The sequence below is a fragment of the Poecilia reticulata genome, linkage group LG12 (assembly GCF_000633615.1).
Source record: "Poecilia reticulata strain Guanapo linkage group LG12, Guppy_female_1.0+MT, whole genome shotgun sequence".
In the NCBI taxonomy this organism is placed as follows: domain Eukaryota; kingdom Metazoa; phylum Chordata; class Actinopteri; order Cyprinodontiformes; family Poeciliidae; genus Poecilia; species Poecilia reticulata.
The window spans coordinates 17,391,684-17,415,184 of NC_024342.1; the positions used below are offsets into that span (position 1 = coordinate 17,391,684).

A 23,501-nucleotide genomic window follows, 5' to 3' on the forward strand; every position below is an offset into this window, starting at 1 on the left:
CAGAGTTTAAGTGGAACTCTTACTAGCATCCAGTTCTTTGTTTTTCCCACGGCAGCGAAAAGGTCCTGAGCTCAGCTTTGAGTGCTTGGCTGACCGAAATGGCAGCAAGGAGAAGTTATTGCTAACATATGTAACCTGGTGAGTGTGTGCGTATAGCCTATCAAACTGCATCCCACTTCCTATCAGCACCCCCAGATGGATCTCCGCCTTCATTAATGCAGGCCCACGGCTAGCGAATGCCTCCACATGTTAGCATGGGATGCAAACATCTGGTTTATCTGGAATGCTGTGGGTCTCCTTTTTCCTTCCCCTGAACTTTTCGGGTGTCCAAAGGAAAAGAAGTAACCTAACTCTCATTTTGCCCTCTTCATAGTAAAGGAAGTGAAGCTGATGTTGTGGCGAAGGACATCAAAGAGCTTAGACGTCAGTCATGAGCTTGCAGAGGGCAGATTCTGGTCAATGGCGAGGATTTGTCATCTAATAGCCCCTCTGGGGGGAATTTAGGTCTAATTTCAGAGGTGCTGAAAGTAGGATTTTTCTGGAGCTTGCCTTGTCCACAGGTCCTATTTGTTTCATGTAATTTTTTTTCTACAACAGAAGCTGAAGATATTAATCCTGTGCAAGAAAATAAATGTGTCTCTTAAATTTTCAAACTTTCCACAGACTTTGGAAGATGAGTGTTTGTTGGCCAGCTTTTTGACCATAATTAGAGGACAGGACAGAGAGGGATGACTATTTGCAAAGTAAATACAAACAAATTCAATGTGATGAAGAGCTAAAAGGCACCAACATTCAAATCAGTTGTTTTTCGCACTGATCTTTACTTAACAAGAAACTTTACAAAAGGAAATACAATGGAGAATAAACATCAAACTCCCCTGGGTGAATTTAAGAGGACACCAGTGCAGTTCCTGGTAGCTCCTTTTATCCTGGTACAGTTATGATCCACGCTAGAACTTCTAACTGGGAAATACCCAGTTTACTTCCATGGCCAAGCTCTGAACCCAGTGGGATTTGCTAGCTGATGTGGTCAGTGATAAGTCTAACTACTATTAGCAGTGTAAGCTACAGCGATGACCACAAACCTCAATGTAATTAATTAAATAACCTCTGGATTTTATTTAGAACCATCACATACAGTGGGATGGAATCTGAAAGCAATGCTGCGCCTTTCATATTTTCACTTGTAAAACATTGTGAAAAACATGCATCATTTTCCCTCTTTTCAGTTATCTGACACTTTGTGTTGATTTGTCACCTAAAATTCCAATAAAATAAACTAATGTTTGTGGTTTTGATTCGACTCATCAGAGAGATCAAATGAAGATATTTTTACTGTTCGATCAACAAATATTTTGGCCACGTCAGACTTTGATTTTGGAATTGGAGTGAAACCTCTTACTTTGCAATTGCCACTAGGATCACAGACTTCTAGTGACCTTTCAGTTAATGTTGCGAACTTAAACATTAACTGATGCTATATATATGTATATATAGAGAGAGCTGTGGAAAAAAACTGAGATCCTTTGCTGAACCCCACTGAAAACCTCATGGTTATTCCACCAAATAAGGATTTCTGAACTCTTCCTGAGTTAAAGCATTAATATTGTTGTTTCTAAATGAATATAAACTTGTTTTCTTTGCATTAAATGCAGTTTTTCAAAGAAGATGTTCATTATTGAAAGAGAAAAAAATAATCCAATCCCACATGCATACATGTAAGAGCCATCTTGCAGATAACCTCGTCAGATCCAGATTTCACCTCACATACACTGTACCTAACCCGCTGCTGATGTCACTCAGGAATATCCAGTTAAATCATAGAGATGGTCAATATTAAAGAGAACTCAGGTTCACTTTAATATTGATGCTTCTCCGCCGTTGTCTCCCCATCAGCAATACATTTAATGGTCACATTCTGTGCTTATTCAGCACCAGTAAATGCAGGAGAAATGAGAGACACGGTGACTTCAGATGAGGCATTGGTGCTTTGTTTCTGAAGCAACTGTTCTTTGAATGACATACAAGTTTAGTTTAGATTAAATGTGCTGAATTAACTGACAGACACTGAACATCTTAGACGTTGGGAGTGCAAAGTGCTCCATTGAACATCGATATAAGCTCATGATGTGTAGTGCCTGTCAGCCATGAGGTTGTTTGGGGAAAAAAATGTACATTTAATGGCTTGATCCATTGTGATTGGAGTGGCTAACTGATGATCTGGTTGTAGATTTCTGTCTCATGGCTGTCACTATGTCTCCTCCCCTCCTTTAAGTGCTCCTGTTTATCCTACCTATACTTTCTTCACTTTGAGCCACTCCTCCTGCTTCTGACTTCACTCGTTGCACTCCAGCGATCCATCCCTTTTTCCTCTTATGCGTTGCTGAAGACAGTCAGATCTGAAGTTCGTCTAATTGCCTGGCTGAAAACAGTTTCGTAGTAGAAACTGTTTGCCTTGGCTGACAACCAACACTGAGCTCAAAGAACGCCAGATTCAGGGGATTAAGAGGCGGAGGGTTGGGTACTGGTGCAGATGTGCTACCTAATTGTGGATTCCACCATGCGGAAACTATTCTTCTCAACCATTTCCAACCATCTGCAATAGGTGTCACTGCAAGGTTAAGCCAACTTCAAAATGCAAGTCCCATTTTCATTCCTTGTTGCTCAATTGACTCTGCAGAGCTCTGTGCCCTAAGAAAAGAAACAGGAAGGAGGAAAAAAGGAGGAAAAACATTCACTACTTTATTTTGGTAACAAAACCTACATAGAAGTCTGAAATATTATTTTTTTTGAAGGGTTCAGTGAACCGTTGTGGTCTTTCTGTGTAAAGTATGAGGTTGATATTTTTTGGGGTGGTGTTTTATTAATGAATATATAAATTCAATAGGACTTAAGGATTGTTGAAATACCTGTGATTGGGAAGGATTTTTGTCTTGGAGTAAGAATTTAACACTGTTTATCTTTAGCTAGAACTGCTACATTGCTGATGCTGAAGTCAAGCTTTCTATCAATCTGGTACTTGTTTTTCCTGAGATAGTCATTGCTAATAAATGCCAAGCTACCCTGTTAAAATACATTTTTAAAGTTTATTCCTTTCTCTAATTCTTACCTTTTTCAGTTCTCGTAACTCCTTTTTTTCTGGATTCTGGTGCCGTTATAAGCACAGATGAGCTGAAGCAGAAACGTTCTTGATTCTAACTTTAATCTTTCTGTATCTTTTTGCACAGTCTCCTGTGCATGTGTAGGTTCTCTCAGGGTGCTCCTGCTTCCTTCCACGGTCCAAAAATGACAGCCAGGGTAAGTGACCTGTCTGAGTCACTGTTAGCATCAAGTGTGTCGTGTGAATGGCTGTTTTTGAGTTTCTCCAGTGATAGACTGGGAATCCATCCAGGGTGTTATCACTGGAGACAGACAAACACAACGTGACTACCGACCTGTGTGTAGGTCGGTAGTCACCTACACACAGGTTATCAACCCATCGGTAGTAAATGGATGGGTTGATAACTAAGTATGTAGATTTCTTAAAAGGCCAGGCTTTATATATTTACGTTTAGTTGTCATTTTGCTGTTCATGTTACATCATTTTTTACTCATAAATAGAAATGAATATTATCTAGCCTAATAAACAAATGCAAATTGTTGCAACATTTTTTTTGTAAATTCTCTTGTTCTTTTTTTTTTTTTACCAGTGTAGATTTTTTACCAGTGTAGATTTCAGAAGATGACGTTTCTCTGAAGATAACATTCATCACTTGGTGTTGCCTTAAAAATAATGATAGCAGTTTCATGCTACAGCAAAGACTTTAAAACAACATAGAGGATTCTTGACATCTCAGTCACAACACCACAACCTCGGTAAGCAAATAAGCAAGACTTAAGGATTACCAGTGATTGCAGCTGAAAGTTCAGCACAAATAAAACAATTAATCTATAAAATGAAATGCTGTGGCATTGGTTTAAGTTTGAAGCTGCACATAAACGTTTGTGAACAAGTTTCTAGCTTTGTTTCTTTGATATTTTGTTCTACGTATATCTTCACATGCAGGGCAAAAAAAGCTGACACTGTGATTATTATATATAGAATATAATAAAGATGATGCTGTAAAGTTTTCAGACATTTTCATACTGCTCCTAAACATTTATCATGTAGCTCTCCCCAGATCACGATGCTTTTCTCATAAATGTGTGCAAGGGGCTTCTGTGCAGTGCTGTAAAGCAATGTTTACCACAAGATATTCTGTGGTTTTATGAGCATGATCTCATATTTAATTTTCATATTTCAAATAAAAATCCCTAGTTGGATATTGGACGTGCTGTTAAGTGTCATATTACAACATCTGATCAAAGCAAAAAGGGTCTGCAGCTTTTGTACTTGTAGTTTGGCAGTAAAATGACACAATAGTGTAAATATTCAGACATCTTGATTAGCATCTGCACTTCTGAATTTCTTGCTTCAGGTTTTAAGTTTTGCTCCCTTTGTTGTGTTGCGGTGTTTCTACACCGCAACACAACTAGAACATTTTTGTCATTTTTCTTGTTGCAACCAGAAACTTGATTGTATCTTATCTGGGTTTTATGCAATATGACAACACAAAATTGCATATATTGTGAAGTTGAAAGAAAACTAGACATATTTTTCAGTTTCTTTTTTTTTCACTTAAAAAAGATACAAAGCGGTTAGCAAATGTATTTGGACCCCTTTACTCCAATCCCCATAAATAAAATCCAGTGCAATCAGGTCCCTTCACAGTTGTGCTAATTAGTTAATATTTGTAATTTAATTTCAAATCCATGGCAACACTTGACAATTGCTCACAGATGCTCTCCTTCCAACGTGACAGAACTTGAGCTGTTTGCATTTTGTTTTATATAAAAATGTAAAAGTAGTTAGGGTGGTAGGAATGAATTCTTTTGCCACTGTCTGATCCATTCTTGTTCATATCTGGGAGACTGTATGTCACAATCTGATTTTCTAATTGATTTAATGTTTAATTTTAGAAGACATAAAGAAGGACCTGAGTAAAAGGTGCCTTTTACTCAGGTAAAAGGCAGGTTGCTTTTGTGCATATGTCGATGCACTTGAACGAGTGTCACTGTGCAGTTCTGTGCCCAGACAGCCACAGCAACATCTGTTTGTCATGTTAGCACTTGAGCGCCTGCAGGAGCCACAGTACTAAGTGGAGACAGAGTCCTCTCTCCCACTCTCTCCATCCACCCTTTCTCCTAATTACATTTGTTCATTAATCCATTTTCTGTCCACTTCTCTTTCTTGTTTATGTTCTTGCTCCAGTGGGCTTTTGCCTCATCTGACAAGCAGACAGTGACCTTTAAAGAGATGCCAGAAGACTCTGTGAGACAATGTTACCCCTTCACCCTTTCACCAAATACATGCGCGCGCTTGCATACACACACATGCAGCCCAAGCCAGGCCCGTCTTGGCCCCTCTATTTCCCCTCAGGCCATCTCCTTCAGAGGCTAATGGAGTTAGCCTAATGTCTGCACAGCGCCAGTCGTAAAACTGATTTGAGGCTAAAGGCTTGGTGCCGAGACCACCACTCTGCCTACAAAAAGGAGATGTGAGTGAGATGTTAAGAGAGAGCAAGTGTATCTTTAAAGGAAAAGAGGCTGGGGCGGGGGGGTGACTGCAGCCTGGCGTAACTACAGCAACTGCAGACAATCTAATTGGTATTGACATCCTTGTCTTGGAGGAAATTTGACATCTAAGGGCAAATCTTTCTATTTAGTCGCCTGAATAGTCTCCAAGGCGGGGCCTGAGGAGCACAATCATGCTGGAGCGTTGTTCTGGTCCTCGTGTCTGGGCCGGCTCTACCACGCAGCAATCGATCCTAATCCGATCGGGGGAGGGGAGCAGGGTAAGAGCAATGGGGAGGGGAAAAAAAAAAGAAAATAAAATCATAAGCTCTGTTGGGGTAATATTTAACAAGAGGGAGTACAATTGGGCTCTGTTGGGCCGGCAGCCTGTAATGCACTTGTGCTGCTGTGGCATGGCTAATGTATAGAAAAGCCTGAGAGTAATGGCTCTTCAGCGAAGGTGGCCAGGCTTCAAAGAAATCTGCTTGCTTTAGCTAAAAGACAGCCGGCTCAGGCCGCCAAAGACCTTCATTCTGTTAGAGCATCAAACATTGTCCCCTCTCAGGACACACAGACACCCTGATTTTATTATCCTCACTCCCCTGAGAAACTCATCTCATCCCTCTTTTTGTTTGTGTGACTGACCATCAATGGGGAAGAGGGAAGTGGGGCTGTCCATCAAAACACACAGTCTGCAATTTCTTGGGTCAAGGAGGAGTGAAGACCGTCTGCAGTGCCAGGGGTCTGTGACCGAAGTGACGGTTTGGTTTCTTAGAGTTTTTTAGAAGTGGATACATCACTTTAATGGGACAAGTTGTACTTCAGCCTTCAGAGTGTTTTATTTGAGACACTGAGGAGTTTTTTTTTTTTTTTTGTCTTTTGCAGTGGCTGCTGCAATAAATGATTTACAGATTAAGCACAAGGTTTTAGCTGTAAAACCCACTTCATACTTTCTAGAGGGCTTACCAATCGAGACGTCTCGATCAATCAACTTTATTATTAATGCTGGAATATAAGTCCATGATTTTCATTCAAAACATCTTTATGGAAGACTGATCTCTCTTTCCAATCATCTATTTTCTGCTCCTGCTTTATTCTTGCAGGCCCACGAGGGAGTTAGTGCCTAGCTGCATCACTTTGTCAGCGGGTGAGAGCCAGGATGGACCATGAGAAATCACTTTTCCAGTTTGCTACAAATCATGTAGAAAACACGGCAAACGTGGAGGAAGGAGCTCTGATCGGATCAGAACATAAAACCTAGAAACTTAGAAAACATGCAAAATGGTATGTGTGTGTAAAAACTGAACTTAATCAATCTTAAAACACCATCTCCATATTTGATCATGGAGGTGGCAGCATCATGCTATGGAATACTCCTCTTTAGCAAGTACAGGTAAAAACTGGTCAAGGATGATGGAATGAAGCATGGAGTCAAATATTTTACAATACTTGAAGAAAACATGTGAAGGGTTCATAATGGTGAACGTTAAACGACCATAAACATACAACTATAACTACAGATTCTACATGTGTACAGTGGATATGCTCAGGGCAAACGGACCACAGCTGCAAATAGATCAATTCTGCAAATACTTGAGATTTATAGCTACCTATTTTAATAGATTAGACACCAGCTATACCTTAATGGGCATTAATATGCACAGTGGAAATAGTCTTAGCTCAGAAGCAAAGATCTACAGTCTTCCATGTCTCTGCTCTTGAAGGGACAACCAATCAGCACCAAGAAAAAAATAAACGGTGCTCCTGGATTGGCTGTTTTACATACACAATGCATCAGCATGTCAAGTAGCATTGTCCTTTGGAAGATTTTGTGTTGGTTAAATAAATATACTGAAGTCTGATAACCCATCATGAGACAAGGTTCCAGGGATGACGATGCCTTTGCCTGGCACCGTAATGTCCGATTTACTGCACTAATAAGTTCAAGCTGACTTTTAAATTGAACTTGATAAACCATAGCAGCTGAAAACAAGAACTTTCTTAATTTTCTAAAATGTGTTTCATCTTGCTCACAGTGCTTGTTGTAAAAAAATGGGGCAACCAGTAAAATAAATTATTTGCATAATAATGCCTGGACTTTGGGCTCTAACCTCTGTGTTTTGCATCTGATTTCTGGATAAACTGCTTCAGTTGTGGTTTTGTTAATCACTTTCAAATGTATTCTGGAAGGTTTGTTTGATTTCAGAGTAAGCAGGAATCTTTGATCCTCACATTTATTCTTTTTTGATATTGATAAATCCAGAAGGTTTAGATATTTAGATATAAGCTTAATAAAGATGGAGTCAAAATTAATCTTTGACATTTTTAACTCCCCAAACCACCAATGGATCTCAATACCTAAACCAGCTGCATGGAAGATATTTTGCTTGAATTAAAACGCAAACTTTCTGTGTAAGGAGTAAATGAATTTCAAATATATGCTGAATCCACATACATTGTGATTCTTTTTGGAGATTTGTCTTTAGCATGAAAAAGGCTTTATGGATAAAACCTAAACACCATGAATGACCTGCTAACACAGGTCTTTTCTCTAAATATCATATGAGGAAAACCTTTTTAAAATATAAGTTTTAATAAACATCTTAGAATAATGTATTTAAAGTATATACTTGAAACTGTCTGCAAAGTTGCATTATATAATTTTTAAAAAAAATGTTTAAATTCGCTACCATCTTCTCTGTATCATACACCTGAAATGCCAAAGGCAAAACAGGTAAAAAAAAAAACAAAAAAAAAAAACAAAAGAAGGAAAGAAGGAAAGAAAGAAGGAAAGAAAAAGCACAAAAAATAATTTTCTTAATGCTTGCTGTGTTTTGTGGTTTCCATTGTAGCTCAGACAGAACGTCATGCAATAAAATTCTAAATAAATAACAGTCAACAGGTTTTATTTTCTTTAATTTGTTGCATTTTCTTTTTTGACAAAATATTTTGCATTTTTACTCCTCAAGACTAAATCTCAGTTATTGATTACTAAAAGCACCACAATTCAATAAATGGATAATTTAATATGTTACATGTGAGATATATACATGAAATAAATAAATGTATTTATAACTATTTCAGTCTATTATTAAAGTATGTAGTGGACTATTAGAGAATCATTATCAAATCAAACAGGTGTATGTTAAAATAATACATAATTATTTTAGTAGTTTTTACATTTGCAAAATGCATAGTGAATTTACTTTCCCTACCAGCTTACCCCAATGAAATTTTTGGTTAGGGAAAACAATGGTCGAGTTATGATAATTGGTCAAGTGTTGATTCTCTTTGCAGGTTAACCAGTCTGGTAATTTGACAAATCTGTGACAGGATTTTTTTCATTGTATACTGCAGCAAAATAATCATAAAAAGTTTTGAAAAAATGCTGCAACAAATAAATAGATAATATTTTCAACATGTAGTGATGTCAAGTTTCAATAAAAGAATTTCACATTTACAAATTTTTCAGCAATAATATTGACACATTTATATAACTGTAGGTAATTTGCGTAGTTGTACTTATTTGTATAAGTAAGATCGTATTTAGATCGTAGTTAGATTGAAGACTGAAACAAAAACACTAAGAGGTCAACTAAATTAGCCATTTGGGGGCAAAAAAGTAGACTATTCACAAACAGTACAGACACACCAACGTGAGTTCAAGTGCTCACACCATTTATTCCAAGATAAATTAATCTGAGTCATTCTTTCATGTCTCTTTGGAGTCTAAGTTCATGTGTGCATCTGTAAAATGAAGAAGAGTGTGTCAGCATCAATGTAAGTATGTGATGAGGTTGCATTGAACTGATGGCTGCAGATATCACTCCCAGATACTTAAGTCATAAAAGTGGATCTGGGAGCCCTGCAGCTGTGCTGGCAATGACGGTGCCTGATGTTATCACAGTTAAACAGTCACTGCTCTCTATCAGTAGAGAAGAATACTGAGGCATTCCTGTATTTCTTGCCGTGTCAGGCCTGTGGCTACTGCATGGGCCACGGCAAACTTCTGTCATTTCTTTGCAGTTTGGGTGTGGCGCTCAGGGCTGATATGTCGTGTTTTACTGTATGTAGATTGTTGTTAGAAATTTGTTGCTTTCCCTTTTCAGTTTTATTTTTATTTTTTTTACCCAGACTCACTCTATTCCACATGAAAACCAAAAAGAACTAAACTTGAGCTTAATTGGATCACTATATTTTCTTTAGTGATAATAGCTGAGGGATCAAGTTTTACCAGGCAAGACCTCAAAAGGTTCAAATCAAAATCGTAAAGATTTCCAATTGTTTGTGAAAATAGTTATTCAGTGACTAGGGTGCATTTATAAAATATATCGGAATATGTTTTTTTTTTGTCTACATCTGCTTCAGTTTTTTTTTTTTGTTGCATTCATTAAATTGTGGTTAAGTGAGTTGTAAATACCTTGTTTAAGAGGTAATCTTTTTTTCACGCATACTTAATATGAAGAAAAGAAACACAATGAATGTCAAGAACGGTTACAGAAAAGGCCTAATCAAAAAGAAAGGATTCGCTATAAATCTAATAAAGTTCTGCTCAACTCATCTACAAAAATGCGTATTTTTTTTAAAGAGACAGATAGTGAGCAAAGATAGTCAGAATGGTCTTTTGCAACAGGGGATATTAAATTATTAGCAATCCATGTTACAAACTTCAGGCATGTAAAATAAAATGAAAAAATCTATATTTTTAGACCAATAGCCACTGTCACCAGGAAGAGAAGACATGTAGGTTTGTCATGCAAAAATCTCAGTAAAAAAGTTCTACAGTCACACATGGGTGGTAAAAAAAAAAGGAGCTAAAGACTGCTTGGTTGTGTATTTGTCCGCCCAGCCATCCGTTTATGTACTTTCTGTGGATGAGAATTGTAGATGTTTTTCAAATCATTTTTCTTTGAGCAAAATATAGTCAAATAAAATCTTACATTGTATTTCACAAAATCAACAAAAAAAAAATCTTGTTGACACATTTTTAAAATTGCTGACAGGTATCATTCCCAGCTGGAGGGGACATCAGTTTAGTTTCACATTTTAAATAAGCAAAATAGATGCATTTTAAAATATCGCAAGGATATATATATATTTCTATGTTATTCTCTGCAGCAACAGAGTATTTTGTCATTTTTGCTGCAATGAAACTATTTTTTTAAAATTATCTAACCTTTAATTTTGTTTTATACTTGTTTTGGCATTATTCATAATTATCAGAACTTTGAAATATAATGATATTCTTTGATTCTTATCTATTTTTTCTGCAATTATGCAAATTTTTAACAATCACGGTAGTGGTAAAATAAATAGACGTTATAAGTAAAACAGTCATTAAAAATAACTGCCTGGTGTTTAGCCTCATGATATCTCAATTAAACACGAGTGTGTGTGCAGGAGACATATTCAGAAGCACAGATGGCCGCTCCAAGAGTGAAGCTGACTTGACAGGTTATGTCGTCATCATTCCTTATGTCTTCACTCACTCTCCTGATGCTTTTGTCCCTGACGAGTGGAATCGGGCAGAAGTTGGTCCAGAAGTCAAAGGTCTCATGACAGAGGCAACAAATTGTCCGAGGGGGTATCGGCACCTTCAGGGCCTCCATATGCCAGCAATTGTCTCTGGCCTGGATTAGTTTTTGGTATCTAGTTACAGACTTTTATTCCCGTGGAGTCAAGTTCAGCATGGCAATGAGGGCCAGCAGTGCCGCTTAGAGCCCAGTGATTTATGTGTTGCTGAGTGAGAGCAGCAGGTTCAAGTCAGAGGTCTCTGGGCAGGGTAGCATGCCTTATATGTTTGTCTGCGTGTTTGGATGTGCATATGAGAAAACATGTACAAGTCACTTCTCTTTGCACACTTAAAGCTGCGCGTATGTCCGAGGAGCTGCAGCGAGGGCCAGACCCGAGGTCCCAGCAGGAAGCTTCGCTCTGTTTGGCTTGGAGAGCATCTATTTGTTTGACTTTGAACATGCCTGGAGGGTTTTTGGTGATGTAAAAATAATGACTGACTCTGCAGGGAGGTGGGGTCATCTGAATATGAGCTGAGCTGATTGGTCAAGTGGAGATGGTGAAGGATTGACGAATGACTTTTGATGACAAAATAACTTTGGGAAATATGGAGGAAAAAATCATCTCATATGGGTACATTTGTTGTGGCAATTTAAAAGCAACTAGTTGGACAACTTCCCAACGCCATTAATCAAGCTGGTTTGGCTATCATTTGGTATATTTATGCAAAGATGGAGAAATGCCATCTCTGAGAGATCTAATTACTCAGACACATCAGTGAGGTCACTTCCTCCTACATATTGTCTTTATTTCCTTAAAAAAATCTTGAAAAAACAACATATCTGTAATTCACTGGAAATATTTACTTAGTATATGATGGGAAAAAATAGTTTAACATTTTTCTTTAAGCAATGGCCTCAATCTATAAGCATTACATTGTTTTTTTAGAGGTACATATCGACCTTTGACTTTTTCTGACACATTACGACCTCAAACTTCAAAATCTTTTATTGGGATTGTATGTGATAGACCACCAAAGTAAGTCCCAATTGGTAGGAAAGAAATACATGGGCTTTAGTTGTATTTTGGCATGGTATGGGCATGAATCACGTTACTCTGATACCTCTATAAAATTCAAAAGCAACTAGAGAGAAAGCTGGAGAGAGCTCAGACCATCTGACGAGGTCCTTGAAATAGCATGGCACAACCGCAAACTTACTAAGAAATGGTCATTCACCAAAATAAAAAGGCCAGGCAAGGAAAGATTTAATACTGAAACAGACGAGAGGGTCATGATAACCTTGGAGGAGCTACAGAGCTCCATCACAATCTCACAATCTGATGACAAATATTTTTGTGTACTCCCCAAGTCTCTCCTTAATGGGGAGGTGGCAAGATGTTTTGAAAGAAAATTAACAAACTCATCATGTAGGGGACACAACAAACATGCCAAACTCTGGTCAGAAGAAACTTTTTGAGATTGCTGTAATTCAATGGTGTACTGTAAAAAAATGGGAAAAACATCAAAGAATAGCAATAGTTATCCAAGAGATAGTAATTTAAAAAGAAGTCAATAATATTTTTCCTAAACCTGATATTTAAGAAAACTTTAACAGTTTTAAAACAAAGTAGGCAGTAAGAAGCTGCTTCAACTGTACCAGCAATCAATGAAGGCGTGGTTAACACAGTCTGGCTTCATGCGCCGCACGTTCTCCCCTATTGGTATTTATATTCCTTTGAAATATGATGTCCTAAAAATGGAGCCATATTTATTCTCGATGGTCCATTTTTGGACCCCTCAGATATTTCGAAAATGGGGCATCTGTCCCGTGGCCTGGTCAGCCATCTGGATAAGATGGGACAAGAAGAAGATGTTAATGCACTTCATGATGAGAAAGGAGGATGACACCTTTGACCTTCCCTAGCCTTTGACCTCAGCCGCCAATAAGGAGCCACTGATGTTATGGGTTTCCTATATCGAGCATATGCTGGCCACACCGATTCCCTAAAAGAAATTCTTCATTTCTGCACACTGTTTATTATAGCCGCACCCATTGTTGTAAACAACCGGCTGTAAGAATATAGATATTTACTTCACAGGCTTTCTATTTGATTATAGAAAGAGAAATTGACAAGCATATTGGATATGTTGCAGCACCTTCTCGCATCCAGCGTCAGATGGTTGCCGAGAACTGTTTGTAGATGGAGTGAGATTTGGGGTTTGTGGAGGTTCTCACCATTTTTGCTTACATTTTTTTTTTTGGATGCATATTTTATTCAGCTGAGATTTTGCACACTTATTTTCTCATCCTTGCAGAATTAACATTTCTGTACCACGGAGGCTGTGCACAGAGCTCTGTAACAGGATCGCGCCTTCAATCATTGGCAGCATTTCCAGGAACCACCGCTAGAGCGATAAAAAGAAAATCCCCTCTGTACTTCGTGTGCTTTCCCTTTGACAGCTGTGACAGTTTCAGTAGTCAGTGCATTGACATTTATATAGTGTTTCCCTTGGGGTAGAGCTCAAGAGCTCAAGGTGGTGTTTGGGAGAAATATGAAGGTGGAGAGTTTATCCACTTACATATGTAGCTATGGTTTCGCCAAAAGTGGCATTGTGGTAATGACATATCATTGTTCCAAACTGAGATTCAATTGGAGCACCTCACCCTTGACCTTAAATCCTTGTCTGGTGTCCTCATGGATAGGAAGACTAAACACGTTGATTTGTACAGTACTTTCAAAATGTGTTTGCTCCTTTACATATTCCATCTGCTTTGTCACAAGTATTTGACATGATGAAACTAATTTTGATATTTGACAATGATTACCAGAGTAAATACAGAAACAGAAGCTAAGTAATTGATATGTTTCAGTCTGGAAAAGTTGAAAAGTCATTTCTAAATCTTTAAGGCTCCAGCAAACCAAAACTAGAGACATTAACCATTAATGATGAAAACATGAAACAGTGGTGAGCCTTCCCAGGAGTGATCACCCAACAGACATTACTTCAAGAGTTCACAGATGACTCACCAAAAGAGAGTAAACCTAGAGAATAAGAAAGAGAGACCGGGCAAAACGGATCAGTTAAGGAGTTTCAAGGCCAAAGCAACTGATAACGAAAAGGTCACAAAGGCCCATCTCACATTTGGAAGAGATGAAAATAAATAAATGATCTCTGACACTTTTGAACAAAAGTGAAGCTTTTGGAAGTTGTACATCTCAGATGAAATCGCATAAAACCAACACTGCATTTTTCAGAATTTTTTTTTTAACACTAGTCAAGTATGGTGGAAGAACTGGATGACTTACCTTTTACTGATGGAACCATTAATTCTGCTCTTTACCTTAAAATTTGGGAGGAGAATGGTTGTAGGTAAACCAAAAAGTCAATCTTTGCATTGCTCCAAAAAACACAGAATGACAATTTTGGAGTGGCCATTCATCGTGGTTGTATGAAAGCATCATATGTATAAATGATATACATTTTTTGCTTTTTAAGAAACATCTTAATTCCACTTTTTGTACACAAGAATTGTACAAAACAATTCAACTAAATTCAGAAACATCAATTGGTTTCCAAGACTGATTTTATAGATTTTCCTAACACGTTTCCTCAAAATTTTACGTTAAGGATAATTTTTTACACACAAATAATTGACTGAAAAAGAGAGTTGCAGCTCAGCAGGCTGCTTGTTACATCAGCAGGACTTTGTCATGATTGTGGGTGACTATTTGACCACTTATCTTGGCAGCATTCATAGGATTCATTTTAAACTTGGTTTCCTGGCACTTGACTCCCTTTTTAGCAGAACCCACAGATTTTCAATAGTGTGGACATTGAAGTACTTGGGAAGGCCTGTCCACAACCTCAATGTTACCATGGTTTTCTATTCCCAAACAAATTGTGGTGTGTGTTTCAGATCACTGAGCTCCTGGTATGAATCGTAGCTTCAACAGTTTCACATAATCTCTCACAGACCAAATGCTCTACGAAGAAACGTTTAATGGCCAATTTAGATAAATATTAGGCTATTACATATGCTTCTGGTCAGTACCTTAAGATCCTTGAAGTATTTTTATGCTTTACGTAGAGCTTCAACTAGTGAAAATGTGAAAAAGGAGCAAGAAACACAAAAAAAATTGCATGTGAATTATTAAAAACTCAAATATGCAGTAGTTACACTATGGCAAAAGTCACATTCAAAAATTTCAAACACTTTTTTTTACCTTAGATACAATTAGAAATGGGCTGCTTGATTTATTTCTTTTCCATGTCTCCTGACATTTTTTGGCAGATTTGAAAGAAGGAAGTCTCAGTCAGCCAACAGCAGAAGAGTCTTCATTTCCGTCACACATCCACTTCCAGAACTGATACCACGGCTGTCCAGGATTCACTTCCAGTCATCCGGTCAGTCCTCTGTGCTAAACATTGACCTTGTGACCTCTGCTCATGACCCCTGACCTGTGATGTTGACCCCTTGTACAGGGGGATGGGCTTCATGTATATCTCAACCGGCCGTCTCCATTGACTACCTGCCAGGCACCTGCTCTGAGAAATGAAGCCAAGGCAAATGCCTCTCTTGGGAGCCTTTTGGACTCAGCAGACAAGGCCTGGCCTCAGCCCTGCATTTGAATAGGCTTTGAGTGGTCCTGGTAAACCAATCTCCCTAATTATCTATTGAAAGGATATTTTTTTTCCTTGCCTACTCATTACCTTGATTTCAATTGCTGAAAAGTAACATGGAGAAACTAAAAAAAAAAGAGGGCAGGGAGAGGATGTGGGAATAAATACATGCATCCATACGTGCGCACACACCACTGCGGTCTTGTGAGACATCTAGAAACGCAAAAGACTCAGCATTGTCCTGATTTCAATAAGGTTAATTGTAGGTCGGAGGGAGCAGCTTTTACACATAAATCCAGAATGCAGGAACAGGTCAAGGCTATCAGGAGGAATAAACATGAATAAATGGCTTTTAGCTACATATTGCTGCATCAGTAATTGCTGTTAGGGCAGGCTGTTTTAGCACATGATTGGTTTGCCCCCAAATCATCATTCTTGTCAAGTAACTAGAGTGGCCTCAGTTTGAATATGAAGAATTGTTTTCACCGAGACCCACTTATTCTGGATATTAAGTAGTTCCACAACATTACGTCTTGCTGGGGTTGTTTCTTTATAAAGGAATGCAAATAAAACTGACGTTGATTTTAAAGTGATAAATACATATTATGAAATAAATATGCCAGAGGAGCTGCGTTCTCCTCTGCTTACTTTACTTTAAGTGTAATATGTTGAATTTGAAATCCTTCCAAGATGCACAATCTTTGATTTTTTTGGCTTTGTGATCAAGTTTGTCACGTGTCAACCTCAAAATTTGTTGTGATGATTTCATTTCAAATGATAGACTAACACACAGTTAAACAAATTTTTTCAAGGAATTCAATGTATTGTTTCTAATTGTTTTACAAATAAAAATGGAAAAGGTGGGGATGCCCATTTATTTTCAGCCCAATTATCTCTGATAACCCAATATAAAATTCAGTTGCACAAACGTATTGTTGAAGTCACAAAATTAAGAGTCCAACTTAATCTTGTCTTAGTCTAATTTAATATGAGTGTAAATCCAGCTGTTCTGCAAAGGTTCTGGATGTTTGTTAGAGTGAATTAATGAACAAAAAGCACCATGAACACCAAGGACCGTTGTAACTCTGCTGGCACAAGATCCACAGCGCAGGAGAGAGAGAACCTTTTTGTAGGACAATTGTTAATCAGAGTACACTCCACGAATTTGCCGCTTTTGCAGGAATACTGAAAAAGAAGCCACTATTGAAATAAATCCAGACATTTCTTTTACAATTTTCTACAGGCCATGTGGGGGACATAATTAAAATAGGGAAGAAAATTAGAATGAAATTAAATTGCACATCACCCTGAAAAAGTCAATCAGGTTGATGTGCAACATGGTGGTGGTAGCAACTTCTCTGGAGATGCTTTTCTTTTGCAGGAGTAGAGAAGGTTACCAGAGTTGATATAAACACTGATGGAGCTAAACACAAGGCAATTATGGAAGAAAACATGTTTGTCTAAACTAGGACATAGGTTCACCTGCTCTTCTGCACAAATGCCCCCCCAAATACACATTGCCATTTCTGTTTATACTGTTTTAAACTCTGACAAAACATTGAGGTTGTAATTTACTCAGATGAACTGATGATGCTCATTGATGTTTTGTGTTAATTCTATGCTATTCCTAATGAATGGTGAAAGAGCTATTGAACTCAATGTAAACTTTTTTTCTTATCAACTGTACTTCCATTAAATTACCTGATCATCCAAACAAGCCACTTAGAAGAGGTTTTATCAAAAGTTCTTTTTTAAAAAAGAAAAAAGAATATTGTTCCTGGGCTCCAGTTTCCCTAATTAAAGCTATCTACATGCTGCACCGTTGGGTCAAGAGCTTGGAGGGACTCACTCAGGAGTGAGCTCTCGGAGACTCTAGGGCTGTTCTCAGAAAGCTCTTGGGGCTTGCATGCAGTCGCTGTGTTGTGAACGAGATAAGAGGCGACAGAACTATCCTTTGAAACTAAATATAAGTTCTAACAGGCAGTATTTGAAATTGATTAGTGTATTTTTCCTGCATCTATTTATTTTTTTTACATTAACACAAACCTAAAAAGGTGAAACGACATTGTGCATAGTTACAACTTTAAGAAGCAGAGAAAATGTTACAAATACTACATGGCTGATTTGTTTTCCCAAACTCTAAATCTCATAATCCAACAGAAAAAGAAAATGAACGAATAATAAAAGCATAAGCTGATAATTGCTAAAATGTTATGTGCAGACTAAGTGCAGCAGCGGAGGGGGCTTTATTATTCCATTCTTTGAACTTCTCTGAATGACCGTCTATCTTAAGTTCTTTAATCTCCACCAGGCTGTCTGCTTCCACAGCAGCGCCTCTAAATCTTCTCCCACCTTTGGACTCTGACTGGAACTTTAACTGTCTCGACTCTCTGATCTCAGAGCACACACACACACACACCCACGCACACACACCGACAACAAACACACACAAGGACCCGCACACGCGCACAAAACAAGGGAGCTTAAATTCTCACATCTCACAATGTTCTACTTTATGAATGCAACCAGAAAACATTTTCAAAGGTCAGCTATTCTCTAGTGCGACTACAGATTAAAAATAATACTAATTGTTCTCATACAGAGGCTATTAAAAATAAACAAATTCTGTTTCAATGAAAAGTTTCTTTGACAGGTTTTATTTACCCCTTCAAAGTTAAATACCTTTTAATTGAAAGAAAAAAAAACATATTTGTTACACATTTACCAGAGGAAAAATCCATAAAAATTCAACACATCTAAACAAGGATCTTTTCATAAATTGTCTTTGAGGTCCTAATAATTATTGTTCGATTCTATGTGTGCAATCTCCTATTATCTCTGCTTTTCTGGATTAAAGGACAAAGTTACAAGACTGAAGTTTTCTTTTTCATTAAAGGAAACATCCATAGCTGGCTTAATGAAATGTGATCTGACGTGAACTTTGGGCCCAAAATGTACAATGTGGCATAAAAAGAACACCATACCCACACTGAAACATAGAGGTGACAGCATTATACTTTGGGGTTATATTATAGAGCTATGGTTTTTGGCAAGGTGAAAAAATTATGAAAAATTTTAAATACTTAAAGCTTTTGACCCCGTATGTTTAGGTCAGCAGATGGGGAAGAGAGTCAAGTTGACAATAAATGTCCTCATAATCTGATAGATGGAGATTTACAAGGTGACAATGTGACAAGCTCGTGTACTTTAATCAAAATTATTAACATATTAGTAGATAATAGTTGTTAATTGGTTGATAATTGATGCTTGGTTGGGAGTGCACACTTATGGAACCAGACTAAGGAATCTTTTTCTATTTTTGTATTTTTTATTTTTTTCCACAAAAGGATTTAGTTATCCTTCACAATTCCAGCAAGCAGAAATGTCATATGAAACACATGGAAAAATCTTCTTGAAACAAAGATGTTTCCCTATTCATAAGGCTACAAATCCTTTACAAGTGCCTACAACCATAGTTGATCCCAAGTTACCTCTGACCTACAAGGTCAAGACTCATGACTTCCAGTGGAATAAGTCTGTCAGGCCCCCACTAGCTGGCTACAATGGTCAAAACAATAAAGCAGTGTAAGGATATGGAATTGTTCTCGGTAGCTGTGACTGTATTCACAGCCCCAGTGTGGCTTCTGTCAGGAATAATAAGCACTGTGTAGTTCACCCTCTTCTCCTCACACAAAGTTTGGACCCTCTGGGCTTCTGTCTTCAGCACATACACCACGCAGCAGCAAAGCTCTGCCAATGACATCAAACGTCTTAGCAAAGCGGGCTTTGCACATCCATTTCCCACTTATAGGCTTGGTTAACAAACATGTACGTTATCCCTCTTATTTGTTCATACATGAAATGCTCACATACTCAGACATTTGTACATGGGAAGGATCGAGTAAACTCAGGATTAGATGCTTTACATCAGCGTCCAGAAGTACTCCAATAAGCTTTCTGCAGACAGCAGCTCCTTAGACACTTCATTTATCTTCCAGAACAGGGGACCACTTCAAGGGCCCTCGGAGGTGCCTGGCGCTGAGGTCATTGCTGGGGGTGGGTCTCTCTAAAGATTTAGGGCCATAAGAGAGGGATTAGGCAGCAGTGTACCTATTATCATATTGGAGAGTAACAAAAGTCAAGTTTGTGCTACTTTTGTTTTATTCAGTCATGTTTTCAGACTTTTAAGCACCACTAAAATTGGATTAATTAAAGTTTCTTAGTTTTATTACAACTAAATAGTCTGCGAATCTTAAGCCCTGATTCAACATTTGAGATTAGTAATGGGAATATTCTTAGACTGTGTTTTTTTTTTTCTTTTTCCTAAAGAGATAGCTTTAGGAAGATAAATTATACTTAAAAAGCTACATTAGGCAGTGGGACAAATCGGGACAGCTGCAGTAAAATAACGACATCAGCCCTGATTTAACAGAGGCAATAGTTTCTGCCAGTCTCAGGTTTTCATAAAGCTGGTTCCCGGGCTGAAGAGCGCATAAGCAAAGTATTGCTTCCCATTGTTTAGTTCTGGTCCTGCAAACACTTTATGATTAGGTCTCAGATAACCTGAGGGCTGTCCTGAACAGTAACTTTGGAATCTGGGATAACGACCATTCATTGCTAATGTGGACCAAAGATACCACTACAGCATTTTACCTCACTAAAAATAAAAGTAAACATGGTATTTTTGAGTCATATTTAATGTAAAATCTAAAATTTTGGTTTTGTTAAGATTGTAGTAGATATGTATTAGAATAGACTTACCATAAAGTTGCACATCTTGAACATAGACATTACCAGAAATCTTGTAATGCTCCATGGGCTGAGCTAGTAGGAGCATATTAATTAAAAGTGGCCAGAGAATTTTGCCTTGAGCAACCCCAATTATATTTAATTGAATATATTAACAACCATTAAACAGGATAAAACTCCATTGGTATTCCATAAAAGATCTGAACCAGGATTGGCAACAGTACCTGACAACCCCACTTGCTTTTTCAGTCTATCAATCAGGAAATTATCAACAATGTTGAATGCAGCTCTGAGATCCAGTAGAATCAAAACAAACAGTTTTGCAGCTATATTTTTGAGGCATACGGAATTAAAACTTAAAAAAAAAACTAAACTATTGTCACTCAAAGGAGGGTTGTCATCAGTATTAATCAGGCTCTGCTGCATTTGTTGTTCTGGAAAGACATATTTCAGTGTTCATGGCAATTTCATGGTGGGTTTGGAAAAGCAGGCACTGCTTTACCCGACTGTAATGTCTCATGTGAAAGCTTTGAAACCGAGATCTTCTATTAACATACAAAAAAAGGCAAGATTGAGCAACTGACCAGACAGCTGGCAGTGCCACAAGTGCTCCTGGGTCTGTCAAATGCAATATCAAGTAGATGGTAGCCTTCTTGAATTACTTAGAGTCTCTTCATGGTTAGCTCAACCACATGATGGATCTTCTTGCCACATCTCAAACGCCGTTCGCTATCCATTTCATAGATAAGAGTCAGAACAGGGACACTGTTCAGACATAACATTATGACCACCAGTTAAATCATGCATTGTTACCACTTTTGCTGAATCTGACTCGTAAAAGACTGGAATCCACTAGGAGTTTCAAGGTGTATTGTGGTACCTGACATCAATAATTAACACCATACTCTGTGAGATAAAAATGTGGTGCATCTGTTGATCAGACTTGTTTGCCTACAGATTCTCAATTGTGGACAAACAATTGAGAACTTGCCTCAAGTTTGTTGTCGCAGACATAGTTTCAATGAAAAGGTCTATAGTAGATCTTTTGTAAGAATTTGAAGGCAGGCGGTATGTGTGCAATTAACTTTCACATTGTAGAACCCGATGTATCCAAGAAGACACATTGGATCCCCATAGTGCTATGTTTTTCAGAGATCAGTGAAGCACACATTACCACATATCCGTGTGATATAAGACATTTTGATCATCATATCAGAACTTGTTCTTCAATGACCTCATTTCCAGTTTTTGCTGCCTTGTGGCTCTGTCATTGGTTCACAGTTCACATTATGTAACATGGTAAGATGCATTGTGTATTCTGACACCTCTATATTGAAACCGGCATTAACTTCTTTTGATCTGCAGTAGCCATTGGATAAAACCAAAACCACTTAACGCACCATGTTTGGGAATAAGCCTTGGCTCACCATGAACCAGTTATTTGTCAACACAGTTTTTTCCTTCAACCCTCAGGATAGGTAGATAAAATCAGGAAAACCCCAGAAGATCTGCAGTTCTTAGCAATCACATTCAGTCTCCTTCTTCAATACATGTTCAAGAAACCCCTCATTAACAAATAAAATAATTTAGCTGTAATTTCACATCAGTCATCTTTACCCCAATCTTACCGTGTAGCTACATAGATAGTTTAAAATAGCAGTTAACATTTCATAACGCTGTCTTATGTGTGTCGGTGCTTTTATTATGTGTATGGATGGAGATGGAGCTGTGGGTTGAGTGATGACACTGGTGGTGCAATCTCACCGACATCTGCTTCTAATCTGCAACATGAAAAAGACACTCTAATGACCCCATACCTGCCCCTGAAGATCGTCTGCCCCTGTTCTGTTTCCTCCGCCTGATGCTGGTCACTCTCATTTCAACCCAAAATCAAACAGCATATCGGGTTACACAAGATTTCTACTGCAACGTTGCAATCAGACATGCACGAGAGAGAGTTTGTGTGTGCAATTTATGTGCTCTTATTCTTTCACTAATCCCAGACAGCCTCGTGATGCAGAGCTTCACGCTTGCTGTAGCTGTTCAATTGTGCTTGTTTTTGACCAGTATTCAGGTTTAAAGCTTGATATTGATAGACAGCCTATATTTCCATTTAACAATCCTGCAGGTCCAGGACAAAAATGAAATAAGTTGCAGAGAAGCACACAGGGGGAGTAGAATATATGGGGCGGTGAAGTTTGTGGTGGAGGTGGGGACTTTCCAGATGAAAATTACCTCACAAGAGGAAAGTATTTGTTTTAGAGAAATTAAGAAAGAAACAGCTCTGCAGCCAAAAGCCCAACCCAAATGGATGAGAGATGTAAGGATGTGGGTGACTGAAACATGGCTGCAATTTGTTTTAACTGGCTATAGAAGTAAGCATGGTAGAGCTCTCAGAACTTGGTAGCTGTAAATCTTTCTCCTTGCAGGAGAACTGTTGGTTCATAACCTTTCTGTCTTGCCTCTCAGTCCCTCCCTCACTCCTCCCATGGGTATGTTTAACTGGAGAAACAGAGGTTTTTTATACTTTATTTCACTTCCATGTTGATGGCAAACGCTTTCTCGCTTTTTCTGCTGAAGTCCAACCTATACACAAACACACMCMCMCRCACACACMCRCACACACACGCRCACCCCCMCMCGCACACACACACACACCAGCAGACGCATTTGATTTGACCCTAATTTTGCAGGACCCCCGAACTGTGTCTGTCCAGGCCAGCTGCGGGAGGACAAGGACACAACACAGAGATACATTAGAGAAAATCACTTCCCCCTTTCAGCAACAATGGCTCTAGGAAGTTGTGCAATTCTTCCGATATCTGTGCTCCCTCTATCTGACCATAAATGCTTTTATAATTGCATTATTCTATGGCCAGCTGGCATGTATAGATTGCAGTGTTGCGACGTGAACTTCTGCTTCCATTTGTGTCATAAAATTCAAAACATGTTGCAAATGTAGCATGAAATATATATATATATATAATGTTAAGAAACAGTGTTCAAATATGTTGACTTCCTTGTA

General features: G+C 38.2%; 1 long non-coding RNA gene across 4 annotated transcripts in view; it reads left to right on the top strand.

The window, feature by feature from the left end:
- The window catches only part of LOC103473797 (uncharacterized), a 102,144-nt gene extending 85,554 nt beyond the window's left edge, over positions 1-16,590 (top strand). For 3 of the 4 annotated variants that reach the window (XR_535068.1, XR_535066.1, XR_535067.1), the window contains 3 exons: positions 3,228-3,297; positions 15,399-15,511; positions 15,590-16,590. This is a non-coding gene — a long non-coding RNA (uncharacterized LOC103473797). The remainder of the gene's footprint in view (positions 1-3,227; positions 3,298-15,398; positions 15,512-15,589) is intronic. The other variant, XR_535069.1, reaches the window with a different exon arrangement.
- Positions 16,591-23,501: the final 6,911 nt, after the last annotated feature.